The sequence below is a fragment of the Heterodontus francisci genome, chromosome 17 (assembly GCF_036365525.1).
Source record: "Heterodontus francisci isolate sHetFra1 chromosome 17, sHetFra1.hap1, whole genome shotgun sequence".
Lineage (NCBI taxonomy): Eukaryota > Metazoa > Chordata > Chondrichthyes > Heterodontiformes > Heterodontidae > Heterodontus > Heterodontus francisci.
The window spans coordinates 36,596,242-36,620,947 of record NC_090387.1 but is presented as its reverse complement, the minus strand read 5'-3'; the positions used below and the strand labels follow the sequence as shown (position 1 = coordinate 36,620,947).

General features: G+C 42.8%; 1 protein-coding gene across 7 annotated transcripts in view; it reads left to right on the top strand.

Moving 5' to 3' along the window:
* zfpm1 (zinc finger protein, FOG family member 1) overlaps nt 1-24,706 on the top strand; it is a 264,761-nt gene that overhangs the window by 37,401 nt on the left and 202,654 nt on the right. Inside the window, exon 1 of one of the 7 annotated variants that reach the window (XM_068049281.1) lies at nt 13,999-14,056. The exons of the other annotated variants lie outside the window; for them this stretch is intronic. The gene's annotated coding sequence lies outside the window, so the exon portion shown is untranslated. Of the gene's footprint in view, nt 1-13,998; nt 14,057-24,706 lie in introns of those variants that run through there. 7 annotated transcript variants of the gene reach the window in all.

Genomic DNA, 24,706 nt, shown 5'->3' with positions numbered 1-24,706 from the left:
GAGCAGGTCAGAGGCTGGGAATCCTGCGGCGAGTAACTCCCCTCCTGACTCCCCAAAGCCTGTCCACCTTCTATAAGGCACAAGTGAGGAGTGTGATGGAATACTCTCCACTTGTCTGGATGGGTGCAGCTCCAACAACACTCAAGAAGCTCGATACCATCCAGGACAAAGCAGCCTGCTTGATTGGCACCCCATTCACAAACATTCACTCCCTCCACCACTGACGCACAGTGGCAGCAGTGTGTACCGTCTACAAGATGCACTGCAGCAACGCACGAAGCCTCCTTAGACAGCACCTTCCAAACCTGCAAACTCTACCAACTAGAAGGACAAGGGCAGCAAATGCATGGGAACACCACCACCTGCAAGTTCCCCTCCAAGTCACACACCATCCTGACTTGGAACTATATCGCCGTTCCTTCACTGTCGCTGGGTCAAAATCCTGGAACACCTTTCCTAACAGCACTGTGGGTGTACCAACCCCAATTAGACTGCAGCGGTTCAAGAAGGCAGCTCACCACCACCTTCTCAAGGGCAATTAGGGATGGGCAATAAAAATGGGCCTGGTCAGCGACGCCCACATCCCATGAATGAATATTAAAAAAAACATTTACATCCCTGTTCCAGAAAAGGGAAGGAGCTAACCCAGTAAACTGTAGGCCAGTTTGTCATATCTCAGTATAGGGCAGGCCCTGCTTGACTAATTTAAGTTTTCGAAGCAATCAGTATAGAAAAAGGGAATATAGTGATTATTTTTATTTGTTCATGGGTTGTGAATGCTGTTGGCAAGGCCAGCAATTGATACCCATCCCTAATTGCTCTTGAGAAGTTGGTGGTGAGCTGCTTTCTTGAACCGCTATAGTTCATTTAGTGTAGTTAAACCCACAGTGCTGGTAGGGAGGGAGTTCCTGGCTTTTGGCCCAGCAACTTTGAAGAAACAGTGATATAGTTCCAAGTTCGGATGGTGTGTAGCTTAGAGGGGAACTTGCAAGTGGTGGTGTTCCCATACAGCTGCTGCCCTTGTCCATTTAGATGGTAGAGGTCACGGGTTTTGAAGGTGCTGTCAAAGGAGGCTTGGTACGTTGCTGTAGTGTATCTTGTACACACTGCTGCCACAGTGCACCAGTGGTGGAGGGAGTGAATGTTTAAGGTGGTGGATGGGATGCAGATCAAATGGGCTGTTTTGCCCAGGATGGTGTCGAGCTTCTTGAGTGTTGTTGGAGCTGCACCCATCTAGGCAAGTGGGAAGAATTCCATCACACTGCTGCCTTGTAGTTGGTGGAAAGGCTTTGGGGAGTCGAGAGGTAAATTACTCATTACAGAATTCCCAGCCTCTGACCTGTTCTTGTAGCCACAATATTTATGTGGCTGGTCCAGTAAAGTTTCTGGTCAATGGTAACCCTTAGGATGGCACAGTGGCGCAGTGGTTAGCACCGCAGTCTCACAGCTCCAGCGACCCGGGTTCAGTTCTGGGTACTGCCTGTGCGGAGTTTGCAAGTTCCCCTTGTGACCGCGTGGGTTTCCGCCGGGTGCTCCGATTTCCTCCCACAGCCAAAGATTTGCAGGTTGATAGGTAAATTGGCTATTGTAAATTGCCCCCAGTGTAGGTAGGTGACAGGAGAATGGTGGGGATTTGGTAGGGAATATGGGATTAATGTAGGATTGGTATAAATGGGTTGTTGGTCGGCACAGACTCGGTGGGCCGAAGGGCCTGTTTCAGTGCTGTATCTCTAAATAAATAAATAAAAGGATGTTTATATTGTATTTTTTTTGTAGCATGTGTTTGATAAGTATCAGTTAAGATACTTGTTGCAAAAATGAATGCACATTATTATAATAAAGGCAATGTAGCTGCATGGATAGAGAGAGAGTTAAAGGGCATACAGCAAAGAGTAGAAGCAAATGGATACTTTTTAGTTTGATGGGATGTGACTAGTGGTGTGCCCCAGGGATCGGTGCTGAAAGTCTTTTTTTGCTCTCCATTTATTGAAAACATTTGGACATAGACACAGAGGAATAATATTGAAGTTGCTGAGGTTGCAAAATCAGGGAGTCTGGCAAGTTGTGATGAGAATGCTGCAGGATATGGACAGGTTAGGTAAGTGGGAGATGGGTGGCTGGTATTTGTAAGTAGAGAGAAGTGTGAAGTAGTACATTTCAGGGGAAAGAACAGGAAGAAGAGTTGTATCTTAAATGGTTAGAGAGTGAAGAACACTCAGATCTAAGGGTGCAGGTGCATATATTTTTTTTTTAAGAATTGGAAGTGCAGGTAGAAAGAACATTTGCAACAATCTTCAGCCAGAAGTGCCGAGTTGATGATCCATCTCTGCCTGCTCCTGAAGTCCCCAGCATCACAGATGCCAGACTTCAGCCAATTCAATTCACTCTGCGTGATATCAAAGAAACAACTGAAGGCACTGGATACTGCAAAGGCTATGGGCCCTGACAATATTCCGGTAATAGTACTGAAGACCTGTGCTTCAGAACTTGCCGCGCCCCTAGCCAAGCTGTTCCAGTACAGCTACAACACTGGCATCTACCCGGCAATGCTGAAAATTGCCCAGGTATGTCCTGTACACAAAAAGCAGGACAAGTCCAACCTGGCCAATTACCGCCCCATCAGCCTACTCTCAAACATCAGTAAAGTGAAGGAAGGTGTCATCAACAGTGCCATCAAGCGGCACTTGCTTAGCAATAACCTGCTCAGTGACGCTCAGCTTGGGTTCCGCCAGGGCCACTCAGCTCCTGACCTCATTACAGCCTTGGTTCAAACATGGACAAAAGAGCTGAACTCAAGAGGTGAGGTGAGAGTGACTGCCCTTGACATCAAGGCAGCATTTGACCGAGTATGGCATCAAGGAGCCCTAGCTGAACTAAGGTCAATGGGAATCAGGGGGAAAACCCTCCGCTGGCTGGAGTCACAACTAGCGCAAAGGAAGATGGTTGTGGTTGTTGGAGGTCAATCATCTGAGCTCCAGGACATCACTGCAGGAGTTCCTCAGGGTAGTGTCCTAGGCCAACCCATCTTCAGCTGCTTCATCAATGACCTTCCTTCAATCATAAGGTCAGAAGTTGGGATGTTCGCTGATGATTGCACAATGTTCAGCACCATTCACGACTCCTCAGATACTGAAACCGTCCGTGTAGAAATGCAACAAGACTTGGATAATATCCAGGCTTGGGCTGATAAGTGGCAAGTAACATTCGCGCCACACAAGTGCCAGGCAATGACCATCTCCAACAAGAGAGAATCTAACCATTTCCCCTTGACATTCAATGGCATTACCATCACTGAATCCCCCACTATCAACATCCTAGGGGCTACCATTGACCAGAAACTGAACTGGAGTAGCCATATAAATATAGTGGCTACAAGAGCAGGTCAGAGGCTGGGAATCCTGAGGCGAGTAACTCACCTTCTGACTCCCTAAAGCCTGTCCATCATCTACAAGGCACAAGTCAGGAGTGTGCTGGAATACTCTCCACTTGCCTGGATGGGTGCAGCTCCAACAACGCTCAAGAAGCTCGATACCATCCAGGACAAAGCAGCCCGCTTGATTGGCACCCCATCTACAAACATTCACTCCCTCCACCACTGACGCACAGTGGCAGCAGTGTGTACCATCTACAAGATGCACTGCAGCAACGCACCAAGGCTCCTTAGACAGCACCTTCCAAACCCGCGACCTATACCAACTAGAAGGACAAGGACAGCAAATGCGTGGGAACACCACCACCTGCAAGTTCCTCTCCAAGTCACACACCATCCTGACTTGGTACTATATCGCCGTTCCTTCGCTGTCGCTGGGTCAAAATCCTGGAACTCCCTTCCTAACAGCACTGTGGGTGTACCTACCCCACATGGATTGCAGCAGTTCAAGAAGGCAGCTCACCACCACCTTCTCAAGGTCAATTAGGGATGGGCAATAAATGCTGGCCTGGCCAGCGATGCCCACATCCCATAAATGAATTTTTTTTTAAAAAATAGGGACATTAAATACTGTTACGACCAGGTGAGAAAGGCGTCTAGGGGTCCCTGTCAGCCTTCACCTTGTCTTATTGTAACAGGATTTAATTTTTGAACACACCGTGTTTTTAGCTCCCCCTTGGTGAATTCTTGTTCACCGCTTTCCAATTATAAGGCAAAGAAACCAGCACAAACAGGTGTTCTTAGGTTTATAGAAGAAAAGTTGAAATTTATTTAAACTTGAACTTAAATTCTAATTGGATTAACCTCTACGGATACACGACGTGCCCACGCGAGCATGCACACGCGATATGCACATGCAGGTAGAGACTGAAAGAGAACAGAAGAAATAAAGTGGAAAAATTTGAGGCAATATCTGAAGAGTTGTTGTTAAGGGTCTTCGAGCTCACTGTTGAGTCCTTGATTGTCAGTAGATCTTGCTTTTCGTTGGGGCCCACTATTATTCTTAAACCTTGTTTGCTGTAGGAGCCTTTTCTCTCTTGGGATTCATGTGTCTTCAGTGGATTCAGAGGCTTGTGAGAAAGAGATAGGAGAAGGCAGGAGAGATCTTCTCAGTCCAGGAGCAAACAGACACTCTGCCCAAACTGTTTGTACAAATTCAAAAAACTCAGGTTGCCCAACAGGTCCGTCATGTGGCTAGCTGGTTTGACCATGTCCGTTTGTGTATTCGGCCATCTTAGCAGTCAACCTGGAATGCGAGTGCCCCCACCTTCGACGTCTGGTGATCAAAATTCCATTGTGGGTTGCGTGTGTCAGGGAATGGTTGCTTTGTCCTTCCAAACACACACTGTTGATATGCAAATGTCTTTTGCAGCCATGGCTGATCTGTTTAACAAGTCCTTTCTTCACTCCAGTAACAGTTTAAAATCAATGTTCATGACAAAATTAATGTGCCTCATTCTTGGCAGGTGGGGGCCTAGCATGACAGTACAAAAAACAGGGAGATGTTGAGTTTATACAAAGCATTGGTTAGGCCACATTTGGAGTATTGCATGCTGCACAGGCACTGCATTCGAGGAAGAATATTGGAGCCAAGGTTACATTGAAGTGTTACTAGTATGTTACCAGGAAGGAGAGGTAAGTATTAAAAAGAAAGGCTTGAAACATTTGGGTTTTTTTTTTAATCACTGGGTAATAAAGAGATGTTAAGTTTTGAGATTGTAAAAGGTAAAAGATAATTTCATTTGGCTGGTGAATCAATGACAAAGAGGCCTGAATTTGGGATTATCAAAAAAAATAAGTGGGAAAGTTGGAGGAATTATTTTCCACACAGAGGGTTCGTACAACATGGAGTACTTTACTGCAATTGAAAATTGGGACATGGAACATAACATTGTTTCAAGGCAATGTGATTAGATTATGGCAAGGGAAATGCCAAACTCCTTCAAAACAAAATGCCACCTTTTGAGTTCTATTCCTTGCTGCATTTATCCTTACTTCTAGTTGAGAATATCTATTTTGCTGTTTCATCCTCCCCAACTATTCCCAGGTCACACTGCCCCAGTTCTGACTCTACTGTCCAACTGTTCTGCCTTTGACCCCTCCGTTCACCACAACTTTTCTGTAGCTACTGATTTGCTTAACCACACCCTCCCCTCCACCTTTGATGCCCTAGTCCCCAATAAAGCAATTACTCTCTCTCTCTCACCCTGGCTGTTTCCCCTGCTGTGGCCCTCATCTCCTCTCCTTTAAGTCCAAGAGATGCAGACCTGAAAGGATATGGTGGACAATTGGTTTAGCCATCCACCTCCAGATCTGGATGGACCATTCAAAACACTATGAGGTCCTGCTTTCGTCTGCTAAAACTGCACACTATTCCAGGATTATCCTGGAATGCAAAGATAACCCCCGGTGTCTTTTCCCTACTGCAAACCATCTTCTTAATCCCCTCTTCCTGTCCTTTCCACCCTCACCTCCAACAATAAGTGCAAGAAGCTTATGGACTTCTTTGTCACTAAGATTGAGACCATCCGATCAGCTGCCTGTGCCCTGTGTTAATTGTTTATCAATTGTTTAATTATATGCAGGTGGAGGGTGTTAATTGGGGTCTTAATGAGCACTTGTAAGGAGACACTTACTGAGACTGGTGAAGGGTTTTTAAGTGAGAAGCTACATGTTTCTAATTCTTTTACTCTGTACAATAAATGTGAAACTGAGTAAAGATATCATCTTTCCACCACAGGCTTTCTGGAATTTAACACCATGTCCCTCCCTTCCACTAACCCACCAGGCCAAACTTCCTATAATGCCCCCCACCCCACCCCACCCCACCCCACCCCACCCCACCCCACCCCTGAACTTGTATCTTTCTCTGGTTTCTCTCTGATTCATGCTGTCTCTGAGCTCGTCTTGTCTGAGACCCACCTCCTGCTCCCTTGATCCTATTCCCACTAAACTGCCGAACACCCAACTTCCCCTCCTTAGCCAATACTGTAACCAGTTCTCGCTCTTCAGGTATAGCCCCTCTCTCCTTTTAAATCTGCCGTCATCACCCCTCCCCTCAAAAAACCAACCCTTCACCCCACTGTTCATGCAAACTACCATCCCATCTCCAGCCTCGCTTTCCTCTCAAGTCCTTGAATGTGTTGTCACCTCCTAAATCTGTTCCCATCTTTCCCGAACTCCATGTTTGAATCTCTCCAATCAGGTTTCCGCCTCTGCCGCAATACCAAAGCAGCTCTCATCAAAGTCACAAATGTGACTGTGTGACCAAGGTAAACTTTCCCTTCTTTCCCTCCTTGCCCTTCTCGACCTCTCTGCAGCCTTTGACATGGTTGACCACACCATCGTCCTCCAACACCTCTCCACTGTCATTCAACTGGGTGGGACTGCACCCACCTGGTTCCATTCGTGTCTAACTAATTGTAACCAGAGAATCACTTGCAATGGCTTCTGTTCCTGCTCTTGCACTGTTATCTCTGGTGTCCCCAAAGGATCGATTCTTGGCTCCCTCCTATTTCTCATCTACATGCTGTCCCTTGGCGACATCATTCGAACATACAGCGGTAGTTTTCACATGTACGCTGATGACACCCAGCTCTACCACCTCTCTCCACGCCTTCAGTGTTGCTATATTTTCAGATTGCTTATCCGACATCCAGTACTGGATGAGAAGGAATTTCCTCCAATTAAATTTTGTGAAGACTGAAGCCATTGTTTTCAGCCTCTGCTCCAAACTCTGTTCCTTAGCTACTGACAACATCCCTCTCCCTGGCAACTGTCTGAGATTAAGCCAGTCTATTTGCGGCCTTGCTATCATATTTGACCCCAAGATAAGTTTCCGACCTCTCATTCGTGTCATCACTAGGACCCTCTATTTCCACCTATGTAGTGTCATCCGATTTCGCCACTGTCTCAGCTCATCTCCTGCTGAAACCCTCATTCATGCCTTTATTACTCCTAGATTTGACTATTCCAACACACTCCTGGCTGGTCTCCCACATTCTACCCTCTGTAAATTTGAAATCATCCAAAACTCTTTCAGCAATGTGCTCTCTGACCTACATTGACTCCTGGTCAGGTAACATCTTGATTTTTTAAAAATTCTCATCCTTATTTTCAAATCCCTTCTATTTCTAATCTCTTCCAGCTCCACAACTGTCTGCGATATCTGCTCTCCTCTAATTCTGGCCTCTTAAGCATTCACCCTTGGTGGCTGCACCTTCAGTTGCCTTAGCCTTAACTTCTGGAATACCCTCGGAACACCTCTTCACCCCTCTACCTTGTTTTCATCCTTTAAGACATTCCTTAAGACCAAGCTTTTGGTCATCTGACCTAAATCTCCTTATGTGGCTCGGTGTCATTCTTTGTTTTATAATGATCCTGTGAAGCACCTTGGGACGTTTTATTTTGTAAAAGGCACTATATAAATATAAGTTGCTGTTGGCTGTGAAACACTTGGACATCCTGAGGACAGGAAAAGTGCAATTTAAATGCAAATTATTTCTGATATCTTTCAAGATCCACCAGCTGCTTCATGGGGTGCCTTCTGATTCTGCTGCAGATCACCTCAGCTTGCCAGCATTGTCATTTGTTCTCACACTCCTGTGGGATTGTTTTACCTCGCGTTCAAAATTACTGATTGCCGTGTCCTTAAAAAGCTTATCGTTGGCATTTTGTCCAGTCCAACTTCCACCACATTTGTGACCTTCCATTATTGCTATGGTTCTGGAATATTTCATGCCTAATTCTCAAAGAATCACAGAATTGTTACAGTGCAGAAGGAGGTCATTCTGCCCATCATGTCGGCACTGGCTCTCCGAATGAGCAATTCACTCAGTGCCATTCCCCCGCCTTCTCCCTGTAACCCTGCACATTTTTCCTTTTCATAAAACAGTCTAATTCCCTTTTGAATGCTTCAATTGAACCTGCCTCCAGCATGTTCTCAGGCTGAGGATTCGAGACCTTAACTGCTCACTGCGTGAAAAAGTTTTTCCTCCTCTCGTTTTTACTTCTTTTGCCAATTACTTTCAATCTGTGCCCTCTCGTTCTCAATCCTTTCATGAATGGAAACAATTTCTCTCTATGTACTCTGTCCAGACCCCTCATGATTTTAAATACCTCTATCAAATCAACTCTCGGCTGCCTTTTCTCCAAGGAAAACAGTCCTAACTTCTCCAATCTGGCTTCATAACTGAAGTTCCTTATCCCTGGAACCATCCTCATGAATCTTTCCTGTACTCTTTCCAATGCCTTCACGTCTTTCTTGAAGTGCAGCCTCCAGGACTAGACGCAATACTCCAGTTGAGGCCGAATAGTGTCCTTTACAAGCTCAACATAATCTCCTTGCTCTTGTACTCTAGGTCCCTATGAATAAAGCCCAGGATACTGTATGCTTTATTAACTGCTCTCTCAACCTGTCCTGCCACCTTCAATGACTTATGCACATTTACACCCAAGTCCCTCTACTCTTGCACCCCCTTTTGTGTTGCACCCTTTATTGATTTTATATTATCTTCCCATGTTCTTCTTACCAAAATGAATCACTTCACATTTCTCTGCGTTGAACTTCATCTGCCACCTGGCCGCCCATTCCACCAACTTGCCTATGTCCTTTTGAAGTTCTACACTATCCTCCTCACAGTTCACAATGCTTCCAAGTTTCGTATCATCCGCAAACTTTGAAATTGTGCCCTGTACACCAAGGTCATTAATATATATCAGGGAAAGCGAGGGTCCCAACACTAAGCCCCTGGGGAAACTCCACTACAAATCTTCCTCCAGCCTGAAAAACATCCATTCACCAATACTCTTTATTTCCTGTCACTCAATTCTGTATTCATGTTGCTACTGTCCAGTTTGTTCCGTGAGCTATAACCTTGCTCACAATTCTGTTATGTGGCACTGTATCAGACGCCTTTTGGAAGTCAGTGTCCACCACATCAACTGCATTGCCCTCATCAACCTATAATAAAAGCAAAATACTGCGGATGCTGGAAATCTGAAACAAAAACGAGAAATGCTGGATTCACTCAGCAGGTCTGGCAGCATCTGTGGAAAGAGAAGCAGAGTTAACGTTTCGGGTCAGTGAGTTCCGAAGAAGGGTCACTGACCCGAAACGTTAACTCTGCTTCTCTTTCCACAGATGCTGCCAGACCTGCTGAGTGAATCCAGCATTTCTTGTTTTTGTTGCCCTCATCAACCTTCTCTGTTACCTCAAAAAAACACCAGCAAGTTAGTTAAACATGATTTTCCCTTAAGAAATCCATGCGGGTTTTCTTTAACTATTAATTTTGTCCCAGATTATTCTTCCTAGAATTTTCCCCACCACTGAAGTTAAACTGACCAGCCTGTAGTTGCTGGGCTTATCTTTACACCTTTTTTAGAACAAGGGTGTAACATTTGCTATTCTCCAGTCCTCTGGCACCACCCACGAGTCTAAGGAAGACTGAAAAATTATGGCTAGTGCCTCCGCAATTTCCACTCTCACTTCCCTCAGTATCCTTGGATGCATCTCATCCGGTCCTGGTGCCTTGTCCACTTTAAGTACAGCTGGCCTATCCAATGCCACCTCCTTAGCAATCTCAAACCCTTATAGTGTCTGAATTACCACCTCCTTTCATCATTATCTGGGTTGCATCTTCTTCCTTTGTGAAGACAGATGCAAAGTGTTCATTTACTACCTCAGCTATGCCCTCTGCCTCCATGCATAATTCCCCTTTTTGGTCCCTAATCGGCCCCACTCCTCCTTTTACCACCCTTTTACTATTTATATGTCTTTAGAAAATGTTGGCATTTCCTTTTAATGCTAGCTGCCAGTCTCTTTTCATGCTCCTTCTTTGCTGCTCTTATTTGCTTTTTCACTTCCCCTCTGGACCTTCAATATTCAGCCTGGTTCTCAATAGTATTTTCTACCTGGCATCTGTCATAAGCACACTTTTTCTTCTTTATCTTAATCTCTATCTCTTTTGTCATCCAGGGAGCTCTGGATTTGTTGACCCTACATTTCCCCTTTGAGGAAATATACCTCGACTGTGCCTGAACTATCTCTTCTTTTGAGGCAGCCCATTGTTCCATTACCATTTTTCCTGCCAACCTTTGACTTCAATTTATTTGTCCCAGATCCGTTCTTACCCCATTGAAATTGGCTTTACCTCAGTTAATTATTCTTACTCTGGATTGTTCTTTGCCCTTTTCTAGCCTAAACCTTATGATACAATGATCACTGTCCCCTAAATGTTCTCCTACTGATACTTGATCCACTTGGCCCTCCTCATTCCCAAGAACCAGGTCTAGATTTGCCTCCTTTCCCATTGGACTAGAAACATACTGCTGCAGAAAATTTTCCTGAACACACACTAGGAACTCTTGCCCCTCTTATCCCAGTCTATGTTTGGATAATTAAAATCCCCGTTATAACTACCCTATAAGTTTTGCACCTCTCCGTAATTTCCTCACAAATTTGTTACTCTGCATCCTTCCCACTAGCTGGTGGCCATTAGACAACAATAAGCAATGATACTGCACCTTATTTGTTGCTTAGCTCAAGCCAAATTAATTTGCTTTCTTCAGTCTGATTTTCATTCTGTCCATAACATTAAAGTCATTCAATGACATTTTGTGTGATCATGGTGCAGTATGGCCAGAATTTTTCGTTGGGCAGGAGGCCCCATCCACCAGCTGAAAAGTTGGTGGCGAGCCTGCCTCCACCAGGCCCTTAATTGGTCTTGGGCGGGACTTCCACCTCCTTGAGGCAGGAAGTCCCGCCTAATTGAGCTGCCTGCCAATCAGCGGACCGGCAGCTCAGTCCCAACAGTGCCACTGGGAGTGCTGGCCATTGCTAGGTCTACACCCAGCCATCGCAAGCAAGATGAAGGATGGAGCCAGAAGAAAGCTAACTGTCCCCAGCAAGGCCTTAAAAAATCGGTTGGGCCCTGGCGAGGCCCTTAAAAATCAGTTGGGCCCGTGCGAGGCAAGGGGGGTCAGTTAGGGGGTGGGCGGGGGGGGGTTGCAAGGGATGTGTTGTGCATTGGGGGCGGTTGGAGCATCGGGTTGGCCTTCCATGGGGCACAGGGTGCCTGATCAGGAGGGCCCTCTACAAGCCTGCAGGAAGGCTGCCTGGTTTTACCAGGCGGGGTTTTTGAGGCTTTTGCCGTCCAGCCAAAAATACCAGTAGCGGCGGGAGGAAGCACTTGTGTCAGTTAATTGGCCACTTAAGGGCCTTGATTGGCCTCGGGCGGGCGGGCGATTTGTCGCTGCGACCGCCCTGCATAAAATTGCATTGGGAGAGGGTCAGGGACGGCACCCCCCCCCCCCCCCAACCTCTCACTCAATATTAATGCTCCCTCCCTCATCTCCAGCCGGCTCTCTTTTTCCCCCCACCTCCAGCCTGCTCGTTTGGCGGGCATAAAATTCCAGCCTATGTCTTCTCCTCCTCTTCGATCTGTAAGTGGGCTTCCACATGGTTGACTGCACTGTTTTCTTCCACTGCTTCTCGTTTATGGTCCATTCCATGTCACAGTCCTGGCATTTCTACCTGTACCACTGCCATCAACGTCGCTGCTGCAGTGGTCTCTCCTGTGCATGCACTGCCACCTGCAATATGCAATTTGATTCCCTCCTATTCATTTGGTTACACCCCAGCAATATTATCCATTGGGATAATTTTGTCAATTTTATTTGTATGCTGCAGACACCCAGGTTTATCTGACCACCTCCATACTTGATTCAGTTGCTCGAATTGTGCTGTCTGATTGCTTACTTGACATCAGAGCGTGGACTTTTAACAGCATAATATTAGCACAACAGCATCTTGTTTGACCCCTCCAGAAGCTCTGCCTTAGTCTGTGATCCTATCTGCCGTACTGGATGCTTTAGTCATCTTGCACCCCCATAGTCTGGAATTTCTCTCTAAATCCTCCATGTTGTGACATCTCTCCTCACCTGCAAACATTTCTTAAAAGTCAACCTTTTCAGTTATGCCTTCGGCCATCTCCATTAATTTCCTTCTCTTGCGTAGGCATGGCCCCTTGCCCCACTACAGTGTTTTGGAATTTTTACTACAGAAATGAGTTGTTGTAGTTAATAGAACAAATTCAGCACTTCAAATGTGTCTTCAAGGAAATTTTTCTTCACAGAAGCACAAGCTGCACATAGTTTAAAACACTGGACAGAGGACTAGATTGGAGAGCAAGTTTATTCTTATATTCATGCGTCTTTTTGAGTTGTAATTTCCTTTTAACACATTTGGTGTTATTGATTCCACTAAACTAATTCAAACATTAATATAGTTTTGTCTTTTGGCTGAAACTTCTGAATATACTTGCTGTATATTTTAATCTTTTTTGGGCTTGAATGCTTTTGCTAATTTTCATATAACCTTCAAAAAGTGCCCAATGATAACTCAATTAGTTTATAACTGAAGACTTGTTCTTTAAAATTCAGATAATTTTCTAGCATTTGATGGTAAACCAGCTGAACCTGAAATGCCTGTGATGAATGTTTAGTTTCAATAATCTTTAGATTTTCATTAGCATTTGTATACTTAGTCCTGATGTCACAGGATGTGACTTCCTTTCCAAATGGTGAATGTTACTGTTGTTTTGCAAAAGGTTGTTCTTTGTTAAAGCAGTTTGGCTATAGAAATATGTGTGACAGCCCAGCCTCACTTGGTAATGGGTCTGATTTTGTGCCATTAAATGTTGTGGTTTCAGGAGCTTTTCAACTAATAAAAAACATCTGCAGTATATTATTTTTCCTTCAGTTTTGAAGATGAATTCAGGGTCACAGACTAGATAACAGTTTGAAGGACAAAGAGATTATCTGTTTTATATCAAGTTCAGTGAATTGTGGGGGGACCTGTTTTGTGGCAAGTTCATTCCATCACAATCACTCCCCCTGCTCTTTCATGGTCAAGTTCAGGAAGGGAGCTGTTGAGCGGCTGGAAGTTTTCAGAAGGGTTAGTGGACTGATAGGCCAGTTGTCTTGTCTCGAGATTTCTGGATTGTGGGAAAGTTCGAATATGCTGCTATTTTCTATCTGTTATCAGGATGCTTATCATGGAACTCTTGTCTGCATACTTGGCTGGATAGTCCGTGCTTTGAGTCCTGGCAAAGTGTGCTTATATTTTGCTTTAGCAGAAGTGATTAAACTAGAATAGTTAAGAGGAGTGAAATATTAAAAAGCTGAAGTTGTAAGATTTTATGTGATTTTTCTTAACCTAAAGGGGCAGTGCAAAAATTATAATTGTGAAATCATCAAATAACTTACCAACTACACTATTATCCTGGCACTAGGGTTAGGGTGGTTCAGCTTGAATTGCATGTATTGCAAGTCTTTGTTCTTTAGTGGTTGGCATGTAGTCTTGTGACTTAGCTGAGTTTTTAAAGTTTGCATTTCTACCTCCTGTCTTTGGCTCAGTTTCATTCATTTTGTGCCAGTGCAATATCTCCAACAAGTTTTGTCTTTCATCATATTGTAATCTTAAGGGAACTATTAATCAATTCTTTCCTGGCCTCCTTTAGCTGTGAAAATGGGCATTTGCCTGGGCCCCTCTTTAGTTGACCATCAGGAGGTGCGTAAGAGTGTTTCTGGAAAACAAATGGCCACGTTTGTATTTGCTGAAGCAAGGTCAGTATCAGGAACTCCTTTCATAGAGAATAGCAGGCACACACGATATCCCAGTAGTAGTTGATTAGAACATTAGTTCTGACCTAGGTTTATGCAGTTTTTCTCATTCCATGTGCAATCCAATGAAATAACTTAGCCCACAGCGTGTGCTCTCATTTTTCTTTCATCGATCCACATGCCCTCTTTGAGATCATCTTATCCATGATACCCACTTCTTTAGCCTATTTGCTCCCTTTACTCTTTCCACTAAACTTCTGACCTTCCAACCTCCCTTCCTGGTAAAGGGTTCCCTTTCATCTGCCACTGTCCTACTCTCTTTCAAAACTGACATCACTCTCCATTCTCCAAAAAACCCACCATTGACACCACTTAAATCTTGATCACCACATCTCCAACCCCCCTTTCTTATCCAGTGTCCTTCAATGTGTTGTCATCTTCTAAATCCATGCCCATGCCTCCTCCAGTTCTCTGTTTGAATCTCTCTCATTAGGTTTTCGTCTCTGCCACAGCATTAACATTGCTCTTAGGAAGTGACTTTTCATTGTCTCTCTAATTCTCCTTGATCTCTCTACAATCTCCATCACAGTTAAATAGTCCATTTCCCTCCATGCCTCTCTTCTGTTGTCCAGCTTGATGGAACTGCTCTTGCTTACTTCCACTCTTAACCTACCCAGTTATAGCCAAAACTTCTCATGTAGTGGCTTCTCTTCTGGTCCCTACACTGTTACCACCGGGCTCCTGCAAATGTTAATTCTTGACCCACTCATCTACAGGCTTCTTCTTGGTAACATCATCTTCAGACATGGAGTCAAGCACATGTGACACTGAACCCAGCCTCTCTCCAATCCACTGTCTTTATGCTGTTAGACTGTTTGTCCAGTTTTAGATGAGCTGCAATTTCCTCCAGCTAAACATTAGAAAGAGTGAAGCCATCATCTTCAGCTCTTGTATAAAGTCCATATTGTGGTCAGTGCTTCCATTCTTTTCCTTACCACTGTCTCTGGGTGAACCAGGCTGGTTGTAGCCTTAGAACCCTATTTGATCCAGAGTAGTGCTTCTGACACCATCTCCTCTTCATCACAAAGACAGTATACTTCTAGCTTTATAAAATTCATGCATGAGTTAATGTTAGTCTTGGGATTGAACGCGTGCCTTATTGCGTCGACCTACATGGAATGTTTGCTTCATAATACTGAAGTTTTAGGTTGCAAAATGGGAAGCAAGTCTTATTGTTATGTCAATGGTTCATTGACCTTGGTGTTGGTATATTTTTACTTTCAGTGGTCAGGGACTGCATAAGTTTTAAGATAAAGGTTGATTAGTACATTTTACCCAGCGACAGTACAATTTATTTGCTTATCTTGCTGTTTGCTGTGATTTATGATTGTCTTTTTAAGTTTCTTTAGTGCAAATCAATGCCTGTCATTGCAGACCTAACCTTTTGAAAATCATTGCATGCATCACTAATCCCATTCAAATCTGATGATCTGCAGCATGATGTATGCAATATAGCTTTATTTATGTCAGCGAATATAAACCTAAATTAAAACACTACAGCACCAGAATCTTTTATATGTAGTATGTTCAGTTGGACGCAAGTTATTTATAGCAGCAATGGGTAGCTAACTAAGCTGACAACAAAACTGGATTTGGTAAGCACTTGTTTATCTTGGGGTTTGTAGGTTAGGAGAATTGGCTAAGATTTCAACATTTACATATGTGAGTTACATTTGTGAAATCTAATGGTTGTTTGTGCACAGATGATAACTTTTATTTTAAAAATGCTGCTAATACAATCTCTTTACCAATACACGCAGTACATTCAAAAAAGTAAATACATCTGAGACAGCTATCTGACTAGGTCAAATGTGTTTATCTCTGCTATTTTAAGGTTTATCTCTGTTTGACCCATGCATATTAATCTTATTGATCAGCCCCTTTCATGTATAGTGTTTAGTGCTTAAAGCTTTTTTTAATAGATGTATCCGTTTACATATTTATTAAAAGGTTGTTAAACTGAAACAAAACTGTATTGACTGCTCTAAGGGTTAGAAACCTACTTGATTCAAGTATATAAGCTCCTATAAGTCGTATCCATTATTATTATGGTACGTACAAGTTTAAACCAAATATAACCTTTCCTAGAATCAACAATAAAGTGGAAGGGAGAAGAAAACAGGTTCCTATCTACCAGAAAGATGAACTGACTTTTGAACCTAAACTGCAGGGGCTATGTGCTTTATATCAACAGAGTGCAAACCTAATGTCAATATAAAACAAGGGGGCAGAAGTGGAACCTTTATCCCAAAATTCAACAAGAGTAATTGCAAATTTTCTTCTTTCTCTTGCTTTAATTGTGCTGCAAATTTGCAACAAAGGTACATTTCTAGTGGAAATATTATAAGATGGACATGTTTTGATTTTATTGAAGATGTTTTTTGAAGTATATTTTACAGAATTGTTTCTTTATTGTAAAGGAAGCTATCTGTGTACTTACTGATCTCCTCTCACCTTTCGTTCCTCTGCTTTGAAAACTGCAGCCCGATGCCAATATTTTAAATAACAGTCTCCTTCCTGGCCCCTGAATTTTGGGAAGCAGTCCTGTGTCATCGTATGTCTTGAAGGAGATGTCTTCATACAACATTTCTTCCAGCCTGCCTTTATCCAACAGCTACAAAGTATAAACTAGCTGCAATCAAACACACCGTTATAAGTGCATTGGCGCAGCCATCCGTGTTGTTTATTCTCCATATGAGCCATAGCCTTGTTCCCATAAGGTTAGAAGGCTGAAAGATTAGAAGTCCAATATTTTATATTGACTCCTTATATCTCTTCCTTATCTGCAGGACTCCATAAAGATCATATTTTGAATGACTGAGGTTCTTCTCTGAGAGGGGAGTGCAAGGAGAGAGAGAAAGATGTCTATAACCAAATTAAACAGTGTACTTTAGTTGTCCTCTTGTTTCTCTGTGACCCAGGATAAACCTAACGATTCATATCTGAAAATGAATCTGTTAATTGGCTGTTAGAATCGTTTCAGAAGGGGATGAACTTGCCTGACTGGTCTCACTACCTTGTCTTAAAGAAGTGTCATTCCAAGTTGGCATTGAGGAGCCCAATACAGAGTGGACTTGGAATTACAGAAAGGTTTGCATAGCGTTTTGCTGAAGTGCTGCTACACAAGCTCAAGACAGTGGCTCTCCATGGTGAGACATGCAAGTGCATAGGAATTGCCTAAAAGTGGATATTGCTTTGGGTAGTGATAAAAGCTGGATGATGTATTGAGTCAGGCATACCATGACTTGGTTAAGAACATAAGAAGTAGGAGCAGGAGTAGACCATATGGCCCCTCGAGCCTGCTCAGCCATTCTAAATGATCATGGCTGATTTTCTGCCTCAACTTCACATTCCTGCCCACTACCCACTTCCCTTGATTCCCTGAGAGACCAAACATCTGTCTGTCTCAGCCTTGAATATATTCAACGATGGAGCATCCACAACCCTCTCGGGTAGAGAATTGCAAAGATTCGCACCCTTTGAAGAAATTTCTCTTCATTTCAGTCCTAAATGATAGATCCCTTATCCTGAGACTGTGCCCCCATGTTCTAGATTCCCCAGCCAGGCAACAACTTCTTAGTATCTACCCTGTCAAGCCTCTTCAGAACCTTGTATGTTTCAAGGAGATCACCTCTCATTCTTCTAAACTCCAGAGAGGATAGGCCCAATGTGGTGCAGTGGTTAGCACCGCAACCTCACAGCTCCAGCGACCCGGGTTCGGTTCTGGGTACTGCCTGTACGGAGTTTGCAAGTTCTCCCTGTGACCGCGTGGGTTTCCGCCAGGTGCTCTGGTTTCTTCCCACAGCCAAATACTTGCAGGTTGATGTGTGATTTGGCCATTGTAAATTGCCCCTGGTGTAGGTAGGTGGTAGGAGAATGGTGGGGATGTGGTAGGGAATATGGGATTAATGTAGGATTAGTATAAATGGGTGGTTGTTGGTCGGCACAGACTCGTTGGGCCGAAGGGCCTGTTTCAGTGCTGTATCACTCTATGACTAATGTAGTCAGCCTCTCTTCTTCGGACACTCATCCCAGCAACCAATCCAGTGAACCTTTGCTGTACCACCTCCAAGGCAAATCTATCCTTGGATACGGAGACCAAAACTGCACACAGTACCTCAGGTGTGGTCCCATCAAAGCCCTGTACAATTGTAGCAAGACTTTCTTATTCTTATAACCCAATCCCTTTGCAATAAAGGCCAACATGCAATTTGCCATCCTAATTGCTTGATGTAAATGCATGCTAGCTTTCTGCATTCCTTACACAAATATGCTCAAGTCCCTCTGAACATCAATATTTAGAAGTTTTACACTTTTTGAAAAATATTCTGATTTCCATTCTTACTACCAAAGTGAATGACATCATACTTCTCCACATTATACTCTGTCTGCCACCTTGTTGCCCACTCACCTTATCTTTTTAGCTTCTTTGTGTCCTCCTCACAGTTTGCGTTTCTACCTAGCTTTGTATTAAATAGCTGAGGCCCCAATACTGATCCTTGTGGCACTCCACTAGTTACTGCCTGTCAACTTGAAATGCCCTGTTTATCCCTACTCTGTGCTTCCTAACTGTTAACCAATCCTCTATCCATGCTAATGTATTACCCCCAACTCCATGAGATATTATCTTGCGTATTAACCTTTTATGTGGCACCTTATTGACTGCCTTTTAAAAATCCTGGTATACTACATCTACAGGTTCCCCTTTATCTACTCTATTAGTTACATCCCCACAAAACTCTAATAATAAATTTGTCAAACACAATTTCCCTTTCGTAAAACCATGTTGACTTTGTCTGATCATGCTATGATTTTCTAAGTGCATTAAGACTTCCTTAATAGATTCCAGCATTTTCCCAATGACAGATGCCAGGATAACTGGCCTCTAGCTTCCGGTTTTCTCTGTCCCTCCTTTCTTGAGTAGTGGTGTTACATTTGCTAACCTCTAATCCACTAGGACCTTTCTAGAATCCAGGAAATTTTGGAAAATCATAACCAGCATATCCACTATCTCTGCAGCCACCTCTTTTAGAACCCTGGGGTGTAAACCATCGGGTCTTCGGGATTTGTCAGCTTTTGGCCCCTCCAGTTTCTCCAATACATTCTTGCTGCTGATATTGATTACCTTAAGTTCCTCTCTCTTAATAGCCCCTCGGTTACCCTCTACTGTGAAGACAGCCACAACATAATTGTTCAGTGTCTCTGACATTTCCTCATTCCCCATGATAATTTCCCCTGTCTTTGCCTCTAATGGACTAGTGTTTACTTTAGCTCCTCTCCTCCTTTTAATATCCTCGTGAAAACTCTTATCTGTTTTTATATTCCTGGCTAGTTTACTCTCCTAATTATTCCCTTTTTAATCAACCTTTTGGTTGCCCTCTGCTGGTTTCTGAAACACTCCCAAGTCTCAGGCTTATTGCTATTCTTTGCATCGTTATAAGCTTCTTTTAATCTAATACTATCCTTAACTTCCTTACTAAGCCACAGATAAATCGTTCTTGCTGAGCTTTTTTTTAATGGAATGTGTTTTTATTGAACAGTTTGAATTGTTTCTTTAAATGATTCCTACTACTTATTTACTGCCTTACCTTTTAGTCTATTTATCCACTCAACCTCAGTCAGCTCTCCCCTCATCCCTATGTAATTGACTTTGTTTAAGTTTAAGATTCTTGTTTGGGACTGGAGTATGTCACTTTGAAACTTAATATGGAATTCCAATTGTATTATTGCTTTTCCCGTGGGTCCTTTACAATGAGATTATCAATTAACCCTGCCTCATTGTGAGATATTAGATCTTAAATAGTTTTATCCCTAGTTGCTTCCATAATGCATTGTTTCAGGAAACGGCCGCGAAAGCATTCTACAAACTCATCTTCCAGACCACCTTTGCCAATTTGTTTGTTCCAGTCTATATGAAGATTAAAGTTCCCGACAGTTATTACATTGCTTTTGTTACACTCCAATTATTTCTTGCTTAATGTTGTGTCCAGCTGTATAACTACTGTTAGTAATCCTACAAACTACTCCCACCAACTTTTTCCGATCCTTGTTATTCCTAATCTCCTCCCATACTGATTCTACTTCCTGACTTTCTGAGCATAGATCTTTTCTCACGACTGTCCTAATGTCATCCTTTACTATAAAGGCTACACCACCTCCTTTTCTATTCATTTTGTCTTTTCGAAACATTGTGTACCCTGGAATATTTTTTCCCAACCTTGGTCACCTTGTAACCATGCATCTGTAAAGACAATTAGATCTAAATCATTTATCTTTACTTGTGCTAGTTCATGTATCTTATTGCAAATGCTTCGTGCATTCACATAAAGGCCCTCATTTTTTTTTACAATGCTTATTTGCATCGACCTTATTCACTGACGTACTATTATTGTTAAACTGTCTGTCCTTTCCTGTCCTGCTCTGCTTGTCTTTAGCCAAATTGGTACACTGTTCTATTGCCTCAACTTTTCTGTTTAGATTTTAGATTTTTCCTTTCTTCACCTGAATCCCCCCACTCCCGCTTTTTAGTTTAAAGGCCAAGTTATATGATTGAAAAGGTCTCTGATCCCAGCCTGTTTTAAGTGAAGACCATCTCAACGGAACAGCTCCCTCTTTTCCAAGTACTAGTGCCAGTGCCCCATGAATTTAAACCCCCTTCTTCCCACACCACTCTTTGAGCCACGTGTTTAGTTCTCTAATCTGCTTGACCCTATGCCAATTGGTGAGTGGCTCAGGTAACAATCCAGAGAATATCACCTTTGAGGTTGTGCTTTAATTTGGCCAATAACTCCTCACACTCGCTCAGCAGAACATCATTCCTAGTTCTATGTATGTCGTTGGTTTCTACATGGACCATGACAACTGGATACTCACCCTTCCATTCAAAGTTTGTCTCCAGCCAGGAGGAGGTGACCTTAACCCTGGCACCTGGCAGGCAACACAACCTTCGTAACTCTCAGTTGTGACTGCAGAGAACAGTATCTGTCCCCATGACTACACTGTCCCCTATCACTACCACATTCCTTTCCACTCCTCCCATTTGAATGGCTTCCTGCACCAAGGTACCTTGGTTAGTTTGCTCATTCACCCTGCAGTACTTATTTCATCCACACATAAAAAGTATCTCATACCTGTTGGTCAAGTTCAAGGGCCGAGGCTCCTTCATCACTACATCCTGGATCCCCATACCTGCCTGACGCATCATATCTGTAGTAAGTGTCTGCTGCTTCAGCAACTTCATCTCAGAGTTTTTGAGCTGGAGTTCAACCTGCAGACAATGCAGAGCATCAGGGAGGTGGAGGAGTTTTACCTGGACACTTTTTGTTCCAGGAGGTAGTCACATCCCTTAGGTTATTAGAGTTGCTCAATGGTCAGGGACAAGAGGGTGTGACTGCAATGCATTCCACAAAACTCCCACATGTTGCAGTCACAGTACACCACCCGCCCTGCCATGTCTATCTAACCTTATTTGTTTGATGAGTTAACTATTTACTAATTTTGTAAAGTTACCGCAAGTTACAGTCTCCTTACTTAGAGACAAAAGAAGAACACACACCAGTTACTGGAGGTAAAACCAAAAAAAAGCAGCACCTTCCCCTCTGCACGGAATTCCCACTTGCACCAAATTTCTGACTTAGCTCTTGGTTTGTGAAGCACTCTGTTCCTGGATAACTTTGTGCTCCACACTCTGGTTTTAGGACTTCTGTCAATAATCTACATGAACAAACTGGATTCAGAAATAAAAAATGCTATTTGTTCAAAATCCAAATGCAGTTAAATCTGACTCTGTGTTCAAGGTACCACAGTAGCTGGACAAGCATGTAGAACTGTGGCAGGTGAACTTCAATATGGCCAAGTATTACCCTGTGGAAGAAAGGATTTAGATTTAGAGATACAGCACTGAAACAGGCCCTTCGGCCCACTGAGTCTGTGCCGACCATTAACCACCCATTTATACTAACCCTACACTAATCCAATATTCCTACCACATCCTCACCTGTCCCGATATTCCCCTACCACCTACCTATACTAGGAGCAATTTCTTTCTTCTTTGGGCCTCCTTATCTCGAGAGACAATGGATACGCGCCTGGAGGTGGTCAGTGGTTTGTGAAGCAGCGCCTGGAGTGGCTATAAAGGCCAATTCTGGAGTGACAGGCTCTTCCACAGGTGCTGCAGAGAAATTTGTTTGTTGGGGCTGTGCTGTTGGAGCAATTTATAATGGCCAATTTACCTATCAACCTGCAAGTCTTTTGGCTGTGGGAGGAAACCGGAGCACCCGGATGAAACCCACGCAGACACAGGGAGAACTTGCAAACTCCACACAGACAGTACCCAGAATTGAACCCGGGTCGCTGGAGCTGTGAGGCTGCGGTGCTAACCACTGCGCCACTGTGCTGCAGTGGTTATTGAATGAATAATGTTGAACTGACAAAGTGCAATCAATAAAGCTAACAAAGTTCTGAGCATTATTGCCAAGTTGGTCGAGTACAAATCAAGCTGAAACTGTGGTCGGGTCAGGTCCCCGCTTAAGTACTGCATTCAGTTCTGGTCACTAATGTTTCCCTTGTATTTTAAAGCCTTGTAAACAGTGTAGGAAATATCCTTGAGACAATTACTTGGTTTCAGAGGACTGAGCTATGAGAACAGATGAGAAAAGCTTTTCACCCTTTGATAGGAGCTTTGTAAAAGAAGACTTTATAGAGGTATACAAGTTATGTAAATGGAGTAGAAAAAGTAAATCTGGAGAACTATTCCGATTTTAACCACGATAACAGGACAACACAGTTCTGTATAAACTGGGAAAAGATAAGTTCAGAACTCCAATCTTAGAAATGTACAACATAGAAAAAGACCATTTGGCCCACTGTGTCTGTGCGAACACTTTGAAAGAGCTATCCAGTTAGTCCTGCTACCCTGTTTTCCTATAGCCCTGAAATTTTCTTATTTTCAAGAATATATCCAATTACCTTTTGAGAGTCATCTGCTTCCTCCACCTTTGTTTATAAAGATTTACCATAATTCCTTGGTTTGAACTCTGCCTCTATTTATGAAGCTAAGGATCCCATATGCTTTTTTAAAACAAAACCTTAAAAGATTCGTAGCTGTGGACCATTAAGTCTGTTTCTGCACCCACTTTAAAATTGTACCTTTAGATTGTCTCTTCATTTTACCTTCCAAAATGCATTACTTCACACTTCTCTCCATTAAATTTCAGCTGCCATGTGTCTACCCATTTCATCAATTCATAAGGCTGCTGCTGTTGTACTCACTGTTTACTACATTTCTAGCTTTGTGTCAGTGGTAAACTTTGAAATTATGCCCTATGCTCAATGTCGAGGTCATTAGTATATATCGAACAGAGCATTGGTCTTAATACTGACTGCCAGAAGACACCACTGCTTTCCTCCAGTCTGCAAAAGAACTGTTGACCACTACTCTCTGCTTTCTGACTTTAGCCAATTTTGTATCCACACAGCCACTCTCCCTTTAATCCCATGGGCTTCAGGAAGCAATTTTCCCACATGAAGAATGGCTTGGAATGGCCATTTGGGCAGGATGACTGAAATTGTCATATCAAAGTAGGATGTTAGCTCTAACAGTCCATGTTGTTTATTATCCTCCATATAAGCTGTATGTCTGTTCCCCTAATGCCTTCATCTCTCCTTCCTTCAACCACCTGCCTAACTTACTCTTAAATGCTGAAAGGATCTTCACATCAATCACTAACTCTAGTAGTGCAGCCCAAGGGCTGACAATCTACTGTAGGCACATTTCTTTTGCTTTCAATCCTAAATCTCTCATTTTTAATGTTATATCTATGCCCCCTTGTTCTGGATCCCTCCACCACTGGAAACCATCTGTCTGTCTCGATCTATCTATCCCTTTATAATTTTTAACATTGCTAGCTAATCATCTTTGTTCTAATGAAAACAGTTCCAGGTGTATGGTACTGGAGTGAAAAATTCTGCAATCATTCCAAGACCTAGTTAGGTATTATGATGGGGGGTGGGGGGTGTGTGGTTGAGTTCCTATGAAAGGAGGAAGCAAATGGCCTTCCTCACCAGTATTAATCTTTTTGATTAAATTTTCTCTTTGTTAGTACAAGTTTGATAATAGGACTGTCAAAGAAGACTGTATAACTGTGTCTGAATTGAAACCACTATGTTAGAGATGTGACTATTTCACAAAGTCAGCAATCTTTATTTTGCTTTTACTATTGTGTAAACTCGATATATGACTACTATGGGGCTGTTGGACGCTGCTCAAGTTTTTATTTTTTAAATATTTTGAAAATTTTGATTTTTCTGATCTCTTAATTTTACACAGTTTTTGTCCTGGAAGGTTTATAATTCTTGTACATTAACAGCCTACTTTTTGAAAGAGTTTTACAGTTGGTTCTGAACATTTTTTTCCAATGTTTCTTGTAAAAAAAAAAAAATTTCAATTGCACTTGTTCATATTGAATAATTCCATTGATGATCCCAAAAGACTAATTTTTTTTGAACAACGATTACATTGACCGTAAATTGCGTTTTTGGAAGGTAATATAGAAAAGAACATTTTATCATTAAGTTGTCCTTTTTGCAAAAAAA